At 43.5% G+C, this 21,328-nt stretch overlaps 1 non-coding gene across 1 annotated transcript; it reads left to right on the forward strand.

Moving 5' to 3' along the window:
- The first annotated feature begins 4,296 nt into the window (after positions 1–4,296).
- trnaf-gaa (transfer RNA phenylalanine (anticodon GAA)) lies at positions 4,297–4,369 on the forward strand. Its single transcript has one exon. It is a non-coding gene; the product is annotated as a tRNA-Phe (tRNA).
- Positions 4,370–21,328: the final 16,959 nt, after the last annotated feature.

Genomic DNA, 21,328 nt, shown 5'->3' on the forward strand with positions numbered 1-21,328 from the left:
GCCCCAGTCATTTGATTCTGGTGGGTGCACTGTCACAAAATGATCAGAGTTACAGAGGCTCAGAGAGGGAAATCATGGCAGAAATCCCAGTGGTCACTTCTGGTGTGGAGTTTTGCTGAGGGGCCGTGTCCCACTTCACTTGCCAGACCAGCTCCCAGAAGTGGGTGGTTTTCAGAAGGAAATTCCAGCTGGTGATTTTGGGATACGGGTGCTGTGATAATAAGACTCGCCTGTTTGAAATCTGGTTTTCACACATCATTCTGATGACCATAATTTGAAATTGCCTGGAGGCATGAAAACAGAAAGCTGCAGTTCATCACTCGAGTGCTGATTCGAAGCAATGTTCTTGGTGCAGTATAAGTGGGTCCCACACACACATTTCCACTGAAGGTGTGAAGTGTACTGTCTGACACACAGCAGCATGTTTCAGGATCACTCAGGGACTGAGGGAACGAAGGCACAGGTTCACAGATACAGTACTGGAGGTCTTGATGGAGGAGGTCCAAAGGAGGAGGAATGTCCTGTACTTACAGAGGAGAAGGAGTCCACCTCCCTCTCCTGTCTCTCCTGTCCTTCTCTCCTGCCGCAGCTGGTGCTGCTCAGCCTGGCCTCGTGTCCTCCTCCCATTCCTCCCGCAGACCGAGCAAGATGTCAATGACTAAACGCTCCCTTTCTCCTGCTGATTCCTATAAAGTTTCCAATAAGGTGGAGTAACACAGCACTTACTCTTTATAGGTGAAATCCTCAGAGTATTTCCAGAGTAAATGCTGACAGAGTGTTGGTGAAGTCTTGACAAAGTTTCCCAGAAAGTCTCCCAACGTGTTTCAAATGTCCTCTTCAAACCTCCAGCAGTAAGTGAACAGTAAAAGGTGATTAATCTTTAAATAGCACTTGAAATCCTCAGCAATGACATGTTTACTCCTGTCACTGTCAGGAGACAGTGTGAGTTCAAGAGCCAGCCACCAAAATGCTGAACTGAGCAAGATGTCGATGACTAAACACTCCCTTTGTCCTGGTGACTCTGATAGGGAGGGGTCGACCCAACTCACAATCTAACTGATTTCACACAAATCATAAACTGCAGGACTGTCTGTGAAATTAACCTCCAATGTAGCATTCAAAATAAAATATGAATTCATAATTTAATAGTTTGTTTTAAAACTCCTCTGTGGTCACTGTGATACAAAAACACTTCACTTCCTTCATGTGATGATGTGATCTTCCAAAAGGAAATTGAAACAGTCCTCGTTCAGGAGTGAGAATGCTTCTGGTCACTGGCTGCAGAGTTAAAGGTGCCAACAATAGCTTCCTCTCTTGCGGATTTCCACTGTAATCACAGTTTCATTCAACAAGGAAAGTGTTTACCAGCATATATCAGCAGTATGGAATTCTGTTGTGTATACAGGAAAGGGAGGTGGGAACAGGACAGGTACATGGGATTAGGACGACTGCTCATGTGGAGGATGATCACCAGTAATCTATCAGAGATCAGATTACACCAGAGAAACTCCAAAAGAGAAACTGGTGTTGAATTTGTGAGGCTTGCTTTGTGGAATGCTTTAGTATTTGATGAGAATGTTGAACCAGTGAAATTTTGCAGCGGTGGGATGACAGTTACCTGAATAGATATTATAATATTTATTGCAACATTAAGGTACCATGTGTACTGAGTGTAACAACGTTAGCAGCATCCAATCATACAGCTGTGAAATATCTGCAAATGTTGCTATTTATGTCGTGAGACAAATTGAAAAGTGTTTAATTTCTCTGCGATTTAAGTAGACATCTAGTCACTGGACCCAGAACCCTGAAGTGGAAGAAAATCATTCTCGTTCTCGAGAGACTGCCCAAGAAGAAGAAGAAGAAGAAGAATGGAATAAAGTAACACCCTGACAGTTCATTAATTGTCTGTATGGAACCTTGCAGAATTTGGAAGACAGGCAGAAAAGTCAAAGTCACTGTCCTGGTCCCAAGTCCTCCACTCTTCCAATATTACATATTTACATCTCCATAAAGGAGATGGCTTTTTGGTAAAGGAGCAGAATTCCTGCTGTGTATTTGTGTGAGGTCCTCGGTTCAAATCATACATAAGCTCTCATTTCGCCAGTAACATTAGAACTTGTAAGTGAAGTATTTAATACTTTTTCCCATGCGAATTGTGAAATTTACAATAGTCTGCTACAAAAGAGGTTGAACCTCTGTTGAAAAAGGGAGCGAAGGAAAGACCGAGTGATTACAGGCCAGTCAGACTAACCTCAGTCATGGCCCAATAACTGGAACCTATTCTGAGAGACAGAATAAACTGTCAGTTCGAAAAGCACAGGTTAATCAAGGATAGTCAGCATGGATTTTTAAGCGAAGATCTTGTTTGACCAACTTGATGGAATTTTTTGAAGAAGTAACAAGGAAGATAAATGAGGGTAGTGCAGCTGACATGTCCTACATGGATGTTAGCAAGGCATTTGGCAAGGTCCCACATGGCAGACTGGTTAAAAAAATATAAACCCATGGGATCCAGGGAAATGCAGTAAGGTGGATACAAAATTAGCTCAGTGGCAGGAAACAAAGGGTCATTGTTGACGGGTGTTTTAGCGACTGGAGGGCTGTTTCCAGTGGTGTTCTGCAGGGCTCAGTACCAGGTCCCCTGCTTTTTGTGGTACATATTAGCGATTTGGAAGTCAATGTAGGGGGCATGATCAAGACCTTTGCAGACGACACAAAGATTGGCCATGAGGTAGATAATGAGGAGGATAGCTGTAGGCTGCAGGAAGATATTGATGGTTTGGTCAGGTGGGCAGAAAAGTGGCAAATGGAATTCAACCTGGAGAAGTGTGAAGTGATGCATTTGGGGAGGTCAAACAAGGCAACAGAATGCACGATACTGAGAAGTATAGAGGAAGTGAGAGACCTTGGATTGAATGTCCACAGATCCCTGAAGATGGCAGGACAGGTCGATAAGGTGGTTAAGAAGGCAGATGGAATCCTTTCCTTTGTTAGCCGAGGTATAGAATACAAGAGCAGCGAGATTATGCTGCAACTGTATAACTCATTGGTTAGGCTACAACTTGAGTTCTGTGTGCAATTCTGGAAACCTCAAGACAGAAAGGATGCAATTGCACGAGAGAAGGTACAGAGGAGATTTACAAGGATGTTGCCAGGACTGGAAAAATGCAGCTATGAGGAAAGACTGGATAGGCTGGGGCTGTTCTCCTTGGAACAGAGAAGGCTGAGAGGAGATCTGATTGAAATGTACAAAATTTTGAGCGGTCTAAATAGAGTGGAAGTGCAAGGTCTATTCACCTTGGCAGAGAGGTTAGTGACGAGGGGGCATAGATTTAAAGTGATTGGTAGAAAAATTAGAGGGGAGACGAGGAAAAACCTTTTCACCCAGAGGATGGTGTGGGTGTGGAACTCACTGCCTGAAAGGGTGGTTGAGACAGAAACCCTCAACTCATCCAAAAGGAGTCTGGATAATCACCTCAAAGTGCCGTAATCTGCAGGGCTACGGACCAAATGCTGGAAGGTGGGATTAGAACAGGTGGATCGTTTTTCAACCGCCACAGACATGATGGGCCAAGTGGCCTCTTTCTGTGCGCTCAACTTTCTACGATTCTGTGATTCTTAACTCTCTCCAGCATCTTGCTTACTGATTTTCTTGTTTTTCTTGTTTTTCACTTTGTCGATGCCTTTGAATAATTGTGAATCCTTCTTCAGGGTGTCTTCTTTCACCAGGTAGTTCTGACCTCTGATGATGTTGATCGTAATCAGCTTCAATTCGCTGATAGTTCTGGAACTGAGCAGATTTGCTTTGCTTGAGTCTACAACATGGAACTCAATCTGACATGCGGACCCATGGGAGGATTTGAATGCCACCCCTGCGTTGGAGTTGCATCCATCCAATAAGAGACCGAGTAGAAGTGACAGTTCTGTCAGTCGAACATGAGACTTTTAATGGCAGGGTTGTGAGTTTGAGTGCCATTCTGTTTTTCCCTTTTTTAAGGCTTCATGAGCAGAGAGTTCAGGGAGTGTTTGAAATGAGCAAGTCTCGCTTTGATTCAGGACTCTTACCTCTCAGCAGCATCTCACTATGAAAGATTGAATTTGATCTCATTTCATTCTCAGCTCGGGGTCTGTGCGGCTCAGTGGCACTTCTGGCTGTCTCCTGCTTCACAATCCATCAGTACTGAGAAAGCAATGGGGAATATTACTCACATGTTGTGTTCTTTAATTTTTTGGAAAACTTGAATGTATGTATTTTCTTCCAAAACAAGGACACCAAGCCACTGTCAATGTAGGGCTGAAATAGCTCAGTTGGGAGAGCGTTAGACTGAAGATCTAAAAGTCCCTGGTTCAATCCCGGGTTTCAGCAATTTCACTTCCTTATGCGTCCCTTGCCTTGGTTCTGATTTTCCAGTTGCACAATTTACTTTGAAATTATTTACCAAGCACCAGTGGATTGAATTTGAGAAACAACACAGAGTCATTTACAGCACAGAAGGTGGTCGTTTGGCCTATCACGTCCATGCTGGCTCTCCCCGGATCAATCTGGTCAGCTCCACTCACCAGCTCGATCCCTTTCCTCCTGCAAGTTTCTTTCCTTCAAGTATCCATCCAATTTCCTTTTCAAATCATTGATTGTCTCTGCTTCCACCACACTCGTGGGCCAAGTCATTACCACCCACAACATAAAAAATTCCACCTCATCAAGGATGGGAAATACTTACATCTTCTATATTTGCTTATTCTCTATTTCTATGAGAATAGACTGGCAGTCAACATGAAAGGAAACCCAAATATCTTCGAGCTGCATGTAAATGATAAGTGGGTAGTAAGAGGTTGAGTCGGGCCTATTAGGAACAAAAAGGATAATATAAGCTTAGAGGTGCAGGGCAATCTTAATCTACCTAATGAGTACTTTGCACCAGTGATCACTGAGGAAGTGGAATTTGACAAAATATCAGTCGAAGTGAAGAAAGTAGAGGCAATGGAGAGAGTACAAATTAGGAGAGGGAGGTACTAAAAAGGCTGGCTGTGCTTAGGGAAGATAAATCACCTGGTCCGGATGGCTCACATCCCAGGTTGCGAAAGGAAATGCGGATGCAGATAACGGAAGGGCTTGCTATAATCTTCCAATCTTACCTGGATACGGGGGAGGTGCCAGAGGATTAAACAGTGGCAAATGCGACACCCTTATTCAAGAAAGGGTGTAAGGACAGTCCAGGTAACTACAGGCTAGTTAGATTAACAGCAGCGGTGGGTAAGGTTTTAGAAAGAATAATCAGGGTAAAAAATCAACAGTCACTTGGAGAGGTTCGAGTTAATTAAGGAGAGTGAGCATGGATTTATAAATGGGAGTTCATGCTTGACTAATCTAACTGCATTTTTGGATGAACTAACAGAGCAGGTTGATGAAGGGAATGCAGTGGATGTTGTTTATATGGATTTTAAGGAAGCGTTTGACAAGGTACCACACAAAAGGGCGGTTAACAAAATTGAGCTTCGTGGTATAGGAGGGTCAGTGTCCAATTGGATAGAAAATTGGTTTAAGGACAGAAAACAGCGAGTCTTATTAAATGGTTCTTTGTCAGACTGGAGGATAGTCGACAGTGGTGTTCCCCGAGGGTCAGTGCTAGAACCACTGCTTTTTCTGCTCAAGGTAAGTGACTTGGATCTTGGAATACAGAGTAGAATCTCAAAATATGCCGATGACACCAAACTTGGAGGAGCGGCAAACAGTGAGGATGATATGAACTGCCTGCAACAGGACAGTGATGGGCTAGCAGAATGGGCAGACAGGTGGCAGATGGAATTTAATAGTGACAAGTGTGAGGTGATGTATTTTGGCAGAAGGAATAGGGAGAGGCAATATATGCTTAATGGCACAGTTCTAAAGAGTGTACTGGAATAGAGGGACTTGGGGTTCATGTGCATCAATCTTTGAAGGTGGCAAGACATATTGCGAGAGTGGTTCGCAAAGCATATGGGATCTTGGGCTTTATAAATAGAGGCATTGAATACAAAAGCAGGGAAGTTATGCTGAACCATTATAAAACTCTGGTTAGGCCCCAATTGCAGTGTTGCTTCCAGTTCTGCACAGCAGACTTTAGAAAGAATTTGGGGGTCCTTGAGAGGACGCAGGGGCGAGTTACCAGAATGGATCAAGGGATGGGGGATTTTAGTTACAAGGTTAGGTTGGAAAAGCTAGGATTATTCTGCCATTCTCAAAGGAGATTGAGTGGAGAATTGATAGAGGTGTATAACACCTCCAGAGAACAGGCCATCCTGGACTGGGTATTGTGTAATGAGAAAGGATTAGTTAACAATCTTGTTGTGTGGGGTCCCTTGGGGAAGTGCGCCCATAATATGATAAAATTCTTCATTAAGATGGAGAGTGAGAGAGTTGATTCCGAAACTGGGGTCCTGAATCTAAACAAAGGAAACTATGAAGGTATGAGGCGGGAGTTGGCTATGATAGATTGGGGAACGTTACTTAAAGGGTTGACAGTGGATAGGCAATGGCTAGCATTTAAAGAGCGCATGGATTAATTACAACAATTGTTCATTCCTGTCTGTGCAAAAGTAAAACAGGAAGGGTGGCTCAACTGTGGCTTACAAAAGAAATTAAGGAAAGTATTAGATCCAAGGAGGAGAAATATAAAATGGCCAGAACAAGCAGCAAACCTGAAGATTGTGAGCAGTTTGGAATTTAGCAGAGGAGGACAAAAGGATTGATTAAGAAGGGGGAAATAGAGTATGAGAGTAAGCTAGCAGAGAACATAAAAACTGACTGTAAAAGCTTCTATAGATATGTGTAGAGAAAAAGATTAGTGAAGACAAATGTGGGCCCCTTACAGTCAGAAACGGGGGAATTTATCATGGGGAACAAAGAAATGGCAGACCAATTAAATACATACTTTGGATCTGTCTTCACAAAGGAGGATACAAATTACCTCTCAGAAATGTTGGGGAACATAGGGTCTAGTGAGAAGGCGGAACTGTATGAAATCAGTATTAGTAGGGAATGTTTGGGAAATTGATGGGATTGAAGGCCGATAAATCCCCAGGGACTGATACTCTACATCCCAGAGTACTTAAGGAAGTGGCCCTTGAAATATCATATGCATTTCTGGTCTTTTTTCAAAATTCTATCGACTCTGGAACAGTTCCAATGGATTGGACGGTAGTTAATGTAACTCCATTATTTAAAAAAAGAGGCAGAAAGAAAACAGCGAATTATATACCGGTTAGCCTGACATCAGTCGTGGGGAAAATACTGGAGTCCATTATAAAAGATGTAATAGCAGAGTGCAATAATAACTCGTCTCCACTCCTAGTATTTCTAAATCCCACACATTCACTAGAATGTGAACAATTATTTCCTGTTGTGTCTCTCTCAGATTTGTAAACTTCACTGTATTGGAGTGAGGTGACATCTACTGGCGGGAAGCAAGAACTGCAATCAAGCAGCAGAAACTCCACAGTCTGTCAGGGTGAAAGAAACATTGCAATGTGAGGATGCAGCGAAGTGGTTTGATTGGGTAGATGGAGACATGATTCCACTTGTAGTGGTGTCTGAAGCAAAGGCCAGAAATACAAAGTTGTCATTAATAAAAGAAATGAGGAATTCATGAAAAATGTAGTAACGTAGTGAATGGTTAGAATGTGGATAGAATAGAAAGTGAGATTGGATGGACAGAAGCAGTCTGAAAGGATGGCTGAAACAAAAGGTGAGTGCCCTAAAACGTTAACTGTGTTTCTCTCAGCACAGATGCTGCCAGAGCTGCTGAACATTTCCAGCACTTTCTGTTTTTATTTCAGCATTTGCAGGATGTTGCTTTGATCTGAAAAAAAATGGATGATTGACTGGGGGATTCCAGTGAAATTCCACAGCAGCTAATAAAACCTGACCTGCCAGTGGCTTGTTGGTCTAGGGGTATGATTCTCGCTTCGGGAGTATGGTTAATTAACATGTGAGAGATCCCGGGTTCAAGTCCCGGATGAGCCCTGGTCTGCTGGCATTTTTAGATTAAGGTTATCTATTGGTTTCAGCCTTGCAGAAAGTGGAATTGACTTCCATGCAGAGCTGGCTTGAGGACCAGACAACTGGATTCAAAGAGCTTGTCGACAAAATTGTAATTAACTAAATGTACAGAAAACCAACTGGGAATAGAAAGCTGTTGCAGTAATTGAGACCTGACTCCAAAAACAACAGGACTGGGTTCTGGAATGGAATGGAATGGAATTCTTCAGTGTTTCTGTTGTTTGGCTTGCATTGACTCATCGATTTTCTTGTTTTTCACTTTGTCGATGCCTTTGAATAATTGTGGATCCTTCTTCAGAGTGTCTTCTTTCACCAGGTAGTTCTGACTTCTGATGATGTTGATTGTAATCAGCTTCAATTCGCTGATAGTTTTGGAAGTGAGCAGATTTCCTTTGCTTGAGTCTACAACATGGAACTCAGTCTGACATGTGGACCCATGGGAGGATTTGAATGCCACCCCTGCGTTGAAGTTGTATCCATCCAATAAGAGACCGAGTGGAAGTGACAGTTCTGTCAGTCGAACATGAGACTTTTAATGGCAGGGTTGTGAGTTTGAGTGCCATTCCGTTTTCCCCTTTTTTAAGGCTTCATGAGCAGAGAGTACAGCGAGGGTTTGAAATGAGCAAGTCTCGCTTTGATTCAGGACTCTTACCTCTCAGCAGCATCTCACTATGAAAGATTGAATTTGATCTAATTTCATTCTCAGCTCGGGGTCAGTGTGGATCACTGGGACCTCTGGCTCTCTCCCGCTTCACAATTCATCAGTACTGAGAAAGCAATGGGGAATATTACTCACATGTTGTGTTCTTTAATTTTTTGGAAAACTTGAATGTATGTATTTTCTTCCAAAACAAGGACACCAAGCTATTGTTAATGTCGGGCTGAAATAGCTCAGTTGGGAGAGTGTGAGTCTGAAAGTCCCTGGTTCAATCCCGGGTTTCAGCAATTTTGCTTCCTTATGCGTCCCTTGCCTTGGTTCTGATTTTCCAGTTGCACAATTTACTTTGAGATTATTTCCCAAGCACCAGTGGATTGAATTTGAGAAACAACACAGAGTCATTTACAGCATAGAAGATGGTCATTTGGCCTATCACGTCCATGCTGGCTCTCCCCGGAGCAATCTAGTCAGTTCCACTCACCAGTTCGATCCCTTTCCTCCTGCAAGTTTCTTTCCTTCAAGTATCCATCCAATTTCCTTTTCAAATCATTGATTGTCTCTGCTTCCACCACACTCGTGGGCCAAGACATTACCACCCACAACATAAAAAATTCCACCTCATCAAGGATGGGAAATACTTACATCTTCTATATTTGCTTATTCTCTATTTCTATGAGAATAGACTGGCAGTCAACATGAAAGGAGACCCAAAAATCTTCGAGCAGCATGTAAATGATAAGTGGGTAGTAAGAGGTTGAGTCGGGCCTATTCGGGACAAAGAGGATAATATATGCTTAGAGGTGCAGGGCAATGTTAATCTATTTAATGAGTACTTTGTATCAGTGATCACTAAGGAAGTGGAATTTGACAAAATATCAGTCGAAGTGAAGAGAGTAGAGGCAATGGAGAGGGTACAAATTGAGAGAGGGAGGTACTAAAAAGGCAGGCTCTGCTTAGGGTAGATAAATCACCTGGTCTGGATGGCTTGCATCCCAGGTTGCGAAAGGAAATGCAGATGCAGATAATGGAAGAGTTTGCTATAATCTTCCAATCTTCCCTGGATACGGGGGAGGTGCTAGGAGTAAACAGTGGCAAATGCGACGCCCTTATTCAAGAAAGGGTGTAAGGACAGTCCGGCTAACTACAGGCCAGTTAGATTAACAGCAGTGGTGGGTAAGGTTTTAGAAAGAATAATCAGGGTAAAAAATCAACAGTCACTTGGAGAGGTTTGAGTTAATTAAGGAGAGTGAGCATGGATTTATAAATGGGAGTTCATGCTTGACTAATCTGACTGCATTTTTCGATGAACCAACAGAGCAGCTTGATGAAGGGAATGCAGTGGATGTTGTTTATATGGATTTTAAGGAAGCGTTTGACAAGGTACCACATAAAAGGGTGGTTTACAAAATTGAGGTTCGTGGTATAGGAGGGTCAGTGTCCAATTGGATAGAAAATTGGTTGAAGGACAGAAAACAGCGAGTCTTATGAAATGATTCATTGTCAGCCTGGAGGATAGTCGACAGTGGTGTTCCCCAAGGGTCAGTGCTAGAACCACTGCTTTTTTTGCGAAATATAAATGACTTGGATCTTGGAATATTGAGTAGAATCTCAAAATATCCCGATGACAACAAACTTGGAGGAGTGGCAAACAGTGAGGATGATATGAACTGCCTGCAACAGGACAATGATAGGCTAGCAGAATGGGCAGGCAGGTGGCAGATGGAATTTAATAGTGACAATTGTGAGGTGATGTATTTTGGCATAAGGAATAGGGAGAGGCAATATTTACTTAATGGCACAGTTCTAAAGTGTGTGTTGGAATAGAGGGACTTGGGGTTCATGTGCATCAATCTTTGAAGGTGGCAAGACATATTGCGAGAGTGGTTAGCAAAGCATATGGGATCTTGAGCTTTATAAATAGAGGCATTGAGTACAAAGCAGGGAAGTTATGCTGAACCATTATAAAACTCTGGTTAGGCCCCAGTTGGCGTGTTGCTTCCAGTTTTGCTTACCACACTTCAGAAAGAATGTGAGGGTCCTTGAGAGGATGCAGAGGAAATTCACCAGAATGGATCCAGGGATGGAGGATTTTAGTTACAAGGTTAGGTTGGAAAAGCTAGGGCTTTTCTACCTGTATCAAAGGAGAGTGAGGGGAGAATTGATAGATGTGTTTTCGGCTGTGACAGTTTTAAATAAGTTGGCAAGGAAACATTGTTCCCGTTAACTATTGGTACAAGGACTAGGGGACACAGATTGAAGGTTTTGGACAGGAGGTACAGGGGGAATGTGTGCAAGAACTTTTTTACACAGTGACTGGTGATGATCTGTAACTCGCTGCCCACGAGGGCGGTGGAATTGGAGACAATCGAGGATTACAAAAGGAATTTGGATGGGCACTTGAAGGAAATAATTTTACAGGGCTATGGAGATCGAGCAGACAAGTAATAACTCGTCTCCACTCCTAGTATTTCTAAATCCCACACATTCACTATAATGTGAACAATTATTTCCTGTTGTGTCTCTCTCAGATTTGTAAACTTCACTGTATTGGAGTGAAGTGACATCTACTGGCAAGAACCAAGAACTGCCATGATGAGATCAGCCATGATTGTATTGAATGGCAGAGCAGGCTCGAGTGGCTGAATTGCCGACTCCTGCTCCTAGTTCTTATGTTCATAGAATCATACAGCACAGAAGGAGGCCATTCAGCCCCATTGTGCCTCTGCTGACTCTCTCGCAAAAAGATGCAATTAGTCCAACCCCCTGCCTATTTCCCCATAATCCTGGAGAATTTCACTTTGAAATATTTGTCCAATTCCTTTATGAAAGTTATAATTGAATCTGTTTCCACCACCCTGTCAGACAATTCATTCCAAATCCAAATCAGTTACTGGGTAAAAAGATCTCTCCACACCTCCCCTTGACATTTTTGGCAAATTATTTTAAATCTGTGTCCTCTGGTTACTGACCCCCAGGAAACTGGAAACAGTTTCTCCCTCTCTACCCTATGAAAATCCTTCATGATTCTGAACACCTCCATTAAATCTTCCCTTCACCTTCTCTGCTCTGAAGAGAACAATCCCAGCTTCACCAGCCTGTCCAGAGAACTGACACCCCGCATCTCTGGGATCATTCTAGTAAATCTCCTCTGAATTGTCTCAGAAGCTTTGATGTCCTTTCTAAAGCCTGGTGCCCAGAACTGGACACATTACTCGAGCTGAGATGGAGCCAGCGACGCCCACATCCCACGAAAGAATTAAAAAACGCTCCCTAACCAGTCCCCCAATTCTTATCCATTTACAGACGCTCCCAGACCAGTACCCAAATCTTATTCATTTAGAGACGCTCCCTGCCCAGTCCCCAATTCTTATCCATTTATAGACGCGGTTTCGGGAAGCCTCACCGGGAAAAGCTTCACCGCCACCATCCGCAGGGATACAGATGGGATTGTTCCATCTTATTGTGGCCCTGAGGCCCTGCTCCAGCTGTGTGAGCCGCAAAGGCCGCGGTCTTCTCGCACTTTGTGAATATCCCGCTCCAACTCCGAACCCGCAGCTCCAGATGCTGACAGAGCTGTCTCTACTGCGCCTGCGCTCCCCGCTCCTGTCACAGATCTGGCGGATTCTAGGCCGCTGAGCATTCTGTGTACCACACCTGTCATTAATGCTATTCTTTCAGCTGATCGGTTTTATTCCATACATTTCATGACCTGGAATCGTCGTGAGTGTTTTCGTTTGTACCTGTCAATGCCTGGGAGGATAGAGTCAGCTTCACTTTGTAGCCATGAGTTTCTGGTGTGAGAAAGTGGTGTTTAACTCAGTATATTTCAGTTTTTGGTCTGTGACTGTGGGTATTATTCAGTACTTGTTTGTTTCTGCTATTGCTCTGTGAGTTTCACCACATATATTTCAACAACTTGTATGTGAGCATCAGCTTTTGTCTATATCTATCAGTTTCTGAGAAGTGAGAAAGGGTTTGATTCTATCCCTATCAGTTTCTGTTACATGCATGTGTCTTTAATCTGCACCTCCTCTGAGTGTGTCTTCTTCTCTGTACTTGTAGGTGAGTATGTGTTTTGCTTTGTATCTCTCAGTCTTTGAAGTGTGAGCCTGGGTTTGCACCTAATTTTCTTTGTACCTTGCAGCTGGGATATGAAAGAAAGATTTTTACACATTACCTGCCAACTGCTGCAAAGTGACTGTGGGTTTCACACTGTATCTGTCAATTTCTTGTCTGGTAATGCGAAGTTTACTGTGCACCTGTCAGTGTCTAGTCTAGGACTGATTGATTTTACTCTGTCCCTAGCTTTCGCTGGTCTGTTAGTGTGGGGTTTACATTGTACCTGTCAGTTTCTTGTATGTGAGTGTTGATTTCACTCTGAAAAGAATCATAGATCATAGAATAGTTACAGAACAAAAGGAAGCCATTCAGCTCATTGTGCTTGTGCTGCTTCTCTGCACGAGCAACTCAGCTCATGCCACAGACTCATGTATTCCATGAAAACATGCAATTTTTTTCAATTCAGATAATTATCTTATACCATTTTGAAAGCCATGGTTGAATCAGCCTCCATCACACTCTCAAGCAGTGCATATCAGATCTTAACCACTCGCTGTGCAAAAGAAGTTTTTCCTCATGTTGCCTTTGGTTCCTTTGCCATTCACCTTAAATCGGTGTCCTCTGGTTACAGAGCCGTGAATAATATTCCCCATTGCTTTCTCAGCACTGATGGATTGTGAAGCAGAAGACAGCCAGAAGTCCCACTGAGCCGCACTGATCCCGAGCTGGGAATGAAATGAGATGAAGTTCAATCTTTCACAGCGAGATGATGCAGAGAGATAAGAGTCCCGAATCAACGTGAGACTTTCTCATACTTTTGCTGAATTTCATTTCAAACACTCCTTGTACTCTCTGCTCATGATGCCGTAAAAAAGGGGAAAACAAAATGGCACTCCAACTCACCACCCTGAAATTAAAAGTTTCATGTTCGACTGACTGAACTGTCACTTCTACTCGGTCTCTTATTGGATGGATGCAACTGTATTCTTCAACGCAGGGGTGGCATTCAAAACCTCCCATGAGTCCACATGTCAGACTGAGTTCCATGTTGCAGACTCAAGTAAAGGAAATCTGCTCAGTTCCAAAACTATCAGTGAGTTGAAGCTCATTACGATCATCATCATCAGAGGTCAGAACTACCTGGTGAAAGAAAACACCCTGAAGAAGTATCCACAATTATTCAAAGGCATCAACAAAGTGAAAAACAAGAAAATCGATGAGTCAATGCAAGCCAAACAACAGAAATTGGAAAGGTTTCCTTTCCATACCAGAACCCAGTTCTGTTGTTTTTTGGAGCCAGGCTTCACTTAAAGTTACAACTTTATATTCCCACTTGGCTCTCTGTACATTTCATTCATTCCAATTTTGTCGACAAGCTCTTTGAATCCAGCCCTCTGGTCCTCAAGCAGGCTCCATATGGAAATCAATTCCGCCTTCTGCAAGGCAGAAACCAATCAATGACCTTAAACTAAAAATGCCAAAGAAGAAGGGCTTGTCCAGGATTTAAACCCAGGATCTCTCACACATTAATTAATCACTCACCCTAAGCAAGAATCATACCCCTAGATCAACATGCCACTGATATCAGAACTTCCTTTTAGCTCCTGTGGAATTTCACTGGCAGCCAAAGCCGATCATCCATTTTTTTTCAGAGCAAAGCAACATCTTGCAAATTCTAAAATTAAAACAGAAAGTGTTGGAAATGTTCAGAAACTCTGGCAGCATCTGTGCTGAGAGAAACACAGTTAACATTTCAGGGCACTCACCTTTTGTTTCAGCCATCCGTTCAGACTGCTTCTGCCCATCCAATCTCACTTTCTATTCTATCCACATTCTAACCATTCACTCCGTTACTACATTTTTCATGAATTCCTCATTTCTTTTATTAATGACAATTTTATATTTCTGGCCTTTGCTTTGGACTCCACCACAAGTGGAATCATGTCTCCACCAACCCAATCAAACCCATTCACTATTTCCTCACATTGCAATGTTTCTTTCACCCTGACAGACGATGGAATTTCTGCTGCTTGATTGCAGTGCTTGCTTCCTGCCAGTAGATGTCACCTCACTCCAGTACAGTGAAGGTGACAAATCTGAGAGCACGCAACAAGAAGTAATTGTTCACGTTGTTCATTGTTCAGTGAACAGGTCCCTCTATTCCTGCACACTCTTTAGAACTGTGCCATTAAGTATATATTGCCTCTCCCTATTCCTTCTGCTAAAATGCATCACCTCACACTCGTCACTACTAAAATCCATCTGCACCTGTCTGCCCATTCTGCTAGCCTATCACTGTCTTGTTGCAGGTGGTTCATTTCATCCTCACTGTTTGCCACTTCTCCAAGTTTAGTGCTATCGGCATATTTTGAGATTCTACTCTTTATTCCAAGATCCAAGTCATTTATCTGTCGCAAATAAAAAGCAGTGGTTCCAGCAGTGACCCTTGGGGAACAGCACTGTCGACAACCTTCCAGTCTGAGAATGAATCATTTATTACGACTTGCTGTTTTCTGTCCTTAAGCCAATTTTCTATCCAATTGGACACTGACCCTCCTATTCCATGAACCTCAATGTTGTTAATCACCCTTTTATGTGTCGTTTCTTAAAATCCATATAAACAACATCCACTGCATGCCCTTCATAAACCTTCTCTGTTAGTTCATCAAAAAATGCAGTTAGATTAGTCAAGCATGAACTCCCATGTATAAATCCATGCTCACTCTCCTTAATTAACTCAAACCTCTCCAAGTGACTGTTGATTTTTTCCCTGATTGTTCTTTCTAAAACCTTACCCACCACTGCTGTTAATCTAACTGGCCTGTAGTTAGCCGGGCTGTCCTTCCACCCTTTCTTGAATAAGGGTGTCACATTTGCAACTGTTTAATCCTCTGACACCTCCCCCGTATCCAGGGAAGATTGGAAGATTATAGCAAGCCTTTCTGTTATCTGCATCCACATTTCCTTTCGCAATCTGGGATGAAAGCCATCCGGACCAGGTAATTTATCTTCCTGAAGCATAACCAGCCTTTTCAGTACCTCCCTCTCTCAATTTGTACCCTCTCCATTGCCTCTACACTCTCCACTTCTGCTGATATTTTGTCAAATTCCACTTCCTTAGTGATCATTGATACAAGGTACTCATTAACTAGATTAACATTGCCCTGCAGCTCACAGTATATATTACCCTCTTGGTCCCTAATGGGGCCCACTTCACCGCTTACTACCTGCTTATTATTTATATACTGCTCGAAGATTTTTGGGTCCCCTTTCATGTTGACTGCCATTCTATTCTCGTAGAGATAGGGAATAAGCTAAATATAGAAGATATAAATATTTCCCATCCTTGGGTGAGGTGGAATTTTTTTATGCTGTGAGTGGTAATGTCCTGACCCACGAGTGTGGTAGAAGTAGAGACAATCAATGATTTGAAAAGGAAATTGGATGGATACCTGAAGCAAAGGAACTTGCAGGAGGAAAGGGATCGAGCAGGTGAGTGGAACTGAGTAGCTGGCTCTGATAATTGCTGCAGTCACTGCGATCCCCCTTAATTTTGTACAAGGTGACAATTTTTGTATCACGCATGTTTTGAGCCCTTGTTGAGCTCGACTATGGTGGGCTCACTGTCCAGTTCCTCCATGACAGGGAAGTCTGGAATGGCACTGAGAGCTACTTCAATCACAATGTTCTCCGTTATGTAGAGTTCAAGGTAATGCTCCACTCACCTTTCCATCTGCTTGTTAGGTTCAGTGATGATCACCCCTCTCTTTGTCTTCAAAAGGTGCTGATTTAGTTACTACTGGGCCCATTGCTTTCTTAATTCCTTCATACATCCCTCCAGCATCCCCGGATTCAGCAGCAGAGTTTTAACCAGTATTGATTGGTGCAGTGCCGAGCAGTCTGCAGAGACTTGTTTCTGGCAGCTCTGAGGGCATCTAGATGTTGTTTGCTGGAGACTTGTTTGTAGTTCATGAGAGCTCTCCTCTTAGTTGCAGTAACTGACTCCATTTCAGTCCGATAAGCCTCAAACCAGTCAGCATTCCTCCCATCTCTTTTCCTATACACAGTGGGTGCAGAGTTATAGATGGTGGTGTGCAGATGATTCCACTTTGACACTGCACTGAGGCCTTGAGCATTGTTGTCTGAAAGAGCCTGATCGAGGATGTTGAGGAACTCCTGGGTCCTTTCTGGTTCAGTGGTTCGGCAAGTGTTGATCAGAAGACGACCTTACTTCTTGGATGGATGAAGCTTCCTTGGCTGAAGCCTGACCTTGTTACACACCAGGGAGTGGTCAGTGTCACAGTCAGCGCTGTGATAGCTGTGAGTGATGAGGACACTGCTGAGGGTGGTATGTCTGGTGATGATAAGGTCTAGCTGGTGCCAATGGCATGATCTCGGATGTCTCCAGGACACCTTGTAGCACAGCTTGACCTGGAAGTAGCTGTTCATCACACAGAATCCATGGTGACAGCATAGCTCCAGCAATCTCTGTCCATTTACGTTCATCTTGCCAATCCCCTGGTTCTCTATGCACATTGGCAAAGCTGTGTAGTCAGTATCCAAGCTTGTGTTGAAGTCTCCTAGAAGGTACAGTCCCTCAGTGCTGGGAATTCTACTGATGGCAGTGTCAAGTGTCACATAGAGTTGATCCTTGACATCTGGGGTGGAGGTGAGTGTCGGGACATAGATGCACATGAGATTAACTGGGCCCACACGTGTTGACAAGTGAAGAGTAAGAAGTCTGTCTGAGCCTACTGTGGGTGGTTCACTCATCTCAAGTAGCGTGTATTTTACTGTGAAACCCACTCCATGCTCACGACTTGCCTCTTGGGCTTTCCCCTGCCAGAAGAAGGTGTAGTGTTTCTCTTTGAGGGATCCACTTTGAACGAGTCTAGTTTCTTGCAGCACAGCAACGTCCACATTGAGCCTTGTGGGTTCCTTGTCGATCACAGCTGTCTTGTGTGTGTCATCAACCTGCAGAAGATTGTCGGTAAGGCCAGGACACATGGTCCTTACATTCCAGCTTGTGATGCGAAGGACTGGTGTCTTCTTTGTTGAGTTTGTTTTTCTTGGTGCATTAATTATCAATCCGTCTGTTCAGAGATGACTCTCTAAGCTCCAAGCACCCATTGAAGTAAGCAGGACGTGGCAGGACAGCACCTAACTGACTGGGGGCTGCCCAGCTTGGAGTGAATGGTAGCTATCCAATGAGACACTAAGAGCTCTCCCACTGTCCGAAGTAACCCCTGGCGCTCATACTCTGCACCAATTGAATGAGAGCTCACAATCAGTAACTGTTTATTCCCGGGTTGTGCGAATGTTTAACCATGAAGCTGGAGTGTCCTCTCCAGTGCACAGGCCTGGGCAAATAGTATGGAGACCCTGAGCATCAGGAACCCCTGTCAGCATTGCTGGTATTGTCCAGAGGAAAGGACAATACCAGTACTGTTTGTTACCAGATCTGCTGTAGGAGTTGCTGTAAAACTGCCTGATAAGTCACAGGTATCCGCCTCCAGGACTCCACTCCGGATTTACTGTCCAGGTTTACTCCCTCAGCCTTCTTATTTATTTATTTCGAGACACAGTACGGAAACAGGCCCTTCCAGCCCACCGAGTCTGTGCCAACCATCAACCACCCATTTAAACTAATCCTACATTAATCCCATATTCCTACCACATCCCCTCAATTCCCCTCCCACCTACATACACTGGGGGCAATTTACAATGGCTAATTTACCTATCAATCTGCAAGTCTTTGGCTGTGGGAGAAAACCGGAGCACCCGGCAGAAACCCACGCAGTCACAGGGAGAACTTGCAAACTCTGCACAGGCAGTACCCGGAATCGAACGCAGGTCACTGGAGGTGTGAGGCTGCGGTGCTCACCACTGCGCCACTGTGTCTTTTCAAGAGACCGATAGAGAAGTGAGACTTTTTGCCCATATCTGGGGCTCTGTTTCTTGGCTTCAGGATGGAATCACACGCCAGTGGGCCTGTATGACATGCACAAGGATATCACACACTGCCCCATCCCTGGGACAGCTCAGAGAGAGACCCTGATGATAATGCACCCCACAGGAACATCACAAACAGCCCCCTCCCTAGGACAGCTCAGGGTCAGACACTGCAACAACAGTGACATTACTGTATTAGTCCCTCCATTCTGAAAAACAAGCATTCACCCTACTTTATGCTTTCTGCCCCTTATCCACGCTGCCACCGCCCCTTTAATACCATCTGCTCCAATTTTGTTAACAAGTCTATTTTATGGTACATTTTCAAACATATTTTTGAACTCCAGACACACACCATCAACCCCACTACCCTGATCAACTCTCTCTCTGAAACTTCATCCAATAAATTAATTCATTAATTCAGACACAATCTTCTGTTAACCAATCTGTACTGGCTGTCATTTATTAGCCCATGTTCCACCATGTGACAGTTAGTTTTCTCCAGGATAATTGTCTCGAAAAGTTTCCCCACCACCGACTTTAGACTAACTGGTCTGTAGTTCCTGGGTTTATCTCTCTTTTTAATCAGGGCTGTAAAATTAGCAACCCTTGCAGACTTATCTTTTAATTCTGGAAAGTCTATTGTGGACAATCTCTTTGGGCATGACTTTAACCAATTAAGGCAACAGGATACTTGATTAATAAGTCCAGAACTTTTATTGAGAGTAAAATAGTACTCAATAATTGAAAGTAAAATTATACTTAACAAACTTGGGGAATATAACTTTACAACTCCAGCAGGTGTGCGGAATGGTAGAGCTTGGTCTCAGAGTGTCACGGTCCTCTTTGTCCAGCCTAGATCCCTCATCAGGTGGAGAACTTGGTTGATGATCTGAGCCTTTACCCTTGAGCTCTTCTAGTGTTCCTGCACATTGAAAGCTTTCAAGATCCCTACTTTTAACCCCTGGATTGCCATCACACCACCTTGTAAAATAATAATTGGTCCGAGCATTTGCTAGGTACATTTAATTAGTTCTTAATGATGTCTTCCACTAACAGCCAACTGTCCTCAGAATCTGAGACATGAGTACAATGGAGTGGTTTCACACTGTCTCCCAATCTGATCTGAAACAAGTTTCCTCTTCATTGAATCTAGACTTTTGAAGGTCACGATGGAACATACCATGGGTTTTATCAGGGGTCCGAGAAAGGTCCATTGTCTGAATACATTTAGCTGAAACTGCCCTTTCCCACAAAGACACAGAAACTCACAGTAATTAGATTGAACTAACTTTAAATGAAAACCCATTCTCTCTAAAATGATTATTAATTCATTAATTATAACTCAATCAAGGCTCATTACTTTTAGAATTAGAATTAGAATTAGAACATTACAGCGCAGTACAGGCCCTTCGGCCCTCGATGTTGCGCCGACCTGTGAAACCATTTGACCTACACTATTCCATTTCCATCCATATGTCTATCCAATGACCACTTAAATGCCCTTAAAGTTGGCGAGTCTACTACTGTTGCAGGCAGGGCGTTCCACGCCCCTACTACTCTCTGAGTAAAGAAACTACCTCTGACATCTGTCCTATATCTATTACCCCTCAACTTAAAGCTATGTCCCCTCGTGTTTGCCATCACCATCCGAGGAAAAAGACTCTCACTATCCACCCTATCTAACCCTCTGATTATCTTATATGTCTCTATTAAGTCACCTCTCCTCCTCCTTCTCTCCAACAAAAACAACCTCAAGTCCCTCAGCCTTTCCTCGTAAGACCTTCCCTCCATACCAGGCAACATCCTAGTAAATCTCCTCTGCACCCTTTCCATAGCTTCCACATCCTTCCTATAATGCGGTGACCAGAACTGAATGCAATACTCCAGGTGCGGTCTCACCAGAGTTTTGTACAGCTGCAGCATGACCTCGTGGCTCCGAAACTCGTTCCCCCTACGAATAAAAGCTAACACACCATATGCCTTCTTAACAGCTCTATTAACCTGGGTAGCAACCTTCAGGGATTTATGCACCTGGACACCAAGATCTCTCTGTTCATCTACACTACCAAGAATCTTCCCATTCGCCCAGTACTGTGCATTCCTGTTACTCCTTGCAAAGTGAATCACCTCGCACTTTTCTGCATTAAACTCCATTTGCCATCTCTCAGCCCAGCTCTGCAGCCTATCTATGTCCCTCTGTACCCTACAACATCCTTCGGCACTATGCACAACTCCACCGACCTTAGTGTCATCCGCAAATTTACTAACCCACCCTTCTACACCCTCTTCCAGGTCATTTATAAAAATGACAAACAGCAGTGGCCCCAAAACAGATCCTTGCGGTACACCACTAGTAACTAAACTCCAGGATGAACATTTGCCATCAACCACCACCCTCTGTCTTCTTTCAGCTAGCCAATTTATGATTCAAAGCTCTAAATCACCTTCAACCCCATACTTCTGTATTTTCTGCAATAGCCTACCATGGGGAACCTTATCAAACGCCTTACTGAAATCCATATACACCACATCCACTGCTTTACCCTCATCCACCTGTTTGGTCACCTTCTCGAAAAACTCAATAAGGTTTGTGAGGCACGACCTACCCGTCACAA

This window comes from Heterodontus francisci, unplaced genomic scaffold (genome assembly GCF_036365525.1).
Source record: "Heterodontus francisci isolate sHetFra1 unplaced genomic scaffold, sHetFra1.hap1 HAP1_SCAFFOLD_51_2, whole genome shotgun sequence".
Lineage (NCBI taxonomy): Eukaryota > Metazoa > Chordata > Chondrichthyes > Heterodontiformes > Heterodontidae > Heterodontus > Heterodontus francisci.